This window comes from Pristiophorus japonicus, chromosome 21, assembly GCF_044704955.1.
Source record: "Pristiophorus japonicus isolate sPriJap1 chromosome 21, sPriJap1.hap1, whole genome shotgun sequence".
NCBI lineage: Eukaryota > Metazoa > Chordata > Chondrichthyes > Pristiophoridae > Pristiophorus > Pristiophorus japonicus.
The window spans coordinates 19,837,540-19,839,066 of record NC_091997.1 but is presented as its reverse complement, the minus strand read 5'-3'; positions in this window follow the sequence as shown (position 1 = coordinate 19,839,066).

Sequence of the window (1,527 nt, the reverse complement as noted above, 5' to 3'; positions counted from 1 at the left end):
TCATTCAGAGGGTGGTGAATCTTTGGAATTCTCTACCCCAGAGGGCTGTGGAGGCTCAGTCTTTGAGTATATTCAAGACAGAGAGATAGATTTTTTGATATTAACGGAATCAGGGGATATGGGAACAGTGCAGGAAAGTGGAGTTAAGATCAAAGATCAGCGATGATCTTATTGATTGGCGAAGCAGGCTCAAGGGGCTGAATGGCCCACTCCTGCTCCTATTTCTTATGTTCTGATGTTTATTAAGTGCAGTTCCCATCCTATACAATATAAAAAATGTCACAGCTAATTCTACCAGTGCCTCTGTTGGTCAAAGTGTTGACAATAGAATAGATTTCAACCAGTTGAATCAATGATGGAACCTTCCAAATGATCTATGTAGCATCCCACTTTGCTGTAAATTTCAAATGCCTACTTCCAAATTCTATTAGAGAAAGAAATCTCTTGCCCTGTGAAGCTGCTTTTGATCTAGAAAACCGAATAGAGATGATAGATCCACAACACTACTTAAAACTAAATAGTGAGAGTACAAAGAATGATTGGTGCTTTGAATGGACTTCTGAGCAGGCTGATGCAGCCAAAGATCATGGAATAATTTAAGAAACCCATAGATGTCATTGCAAGGCCTGCAAGGACTTTCTAGATGGATGAGCTATAATGAGATGATCATTATCTTTAACTACCTGTGAACTTATGATCTCCATATGCAGTACCTCCTCCTGTGATACCGAGGCCTGAAAATCTTGCAATTTGCAATAGGTTTGAACTTCACTGGGGATGTAATTCAACTGTGCTCAGCAAGTGCACATATAGCACCGATATTGTTAATTCTGCTGATGCTGCTGCTCAATTTTCTGTGCTGCTCTCTGTGCCAGCTTTGCTAGTGCTAATGTTGACTGCAGTTGCTGCCTAGCTAGTGGTAATGATGCTACTGGCCCTCGCTTCCAATGATTGTACAGCAGATGGATGGTAACCTTGGTGACTTGAGCTTACAGAATGGCTGAAAACAAAAATTATTTTCTCATTTATTTTACATAGCTTAGTGCCTTTGTTAAAATAAAAGGGAGGGCTTCCACACAAACACATTAAGCGTATGCACAATAATATCACACTGTGGGATTCAGGGCCTCCGTCCTCAAAGGTTCCATGATTTCAGAAAACAAAAGTGTGTTATTATTTGAAAAGGGTTATAGTCATTTGTAATTTGTCCTGAAGTTCAACTTCTTGAGGACATATAGGGCCCGAACCTGGTCAAAGCTAAGGCCCACCCAAGTGCCGCACAAAAGATCGCTGAGATATCTGACGGTACTTTGGCAGGGGGGTTCCTCAAAAAGACCGGCATAGACTGACCGGTGGCCAAAAAAAATATAAGGCCTCCCAAATAGGCTGAATAGAATAGACAATGAGAGGACAAACAAGACCGAAGAAAATAGATTTACTTGTTTATACAGAAGTACCTAGATACACTAATGTACCGATATACAGAAGTACCTAGATACACTAATGTACCTATATACAGAAACATAG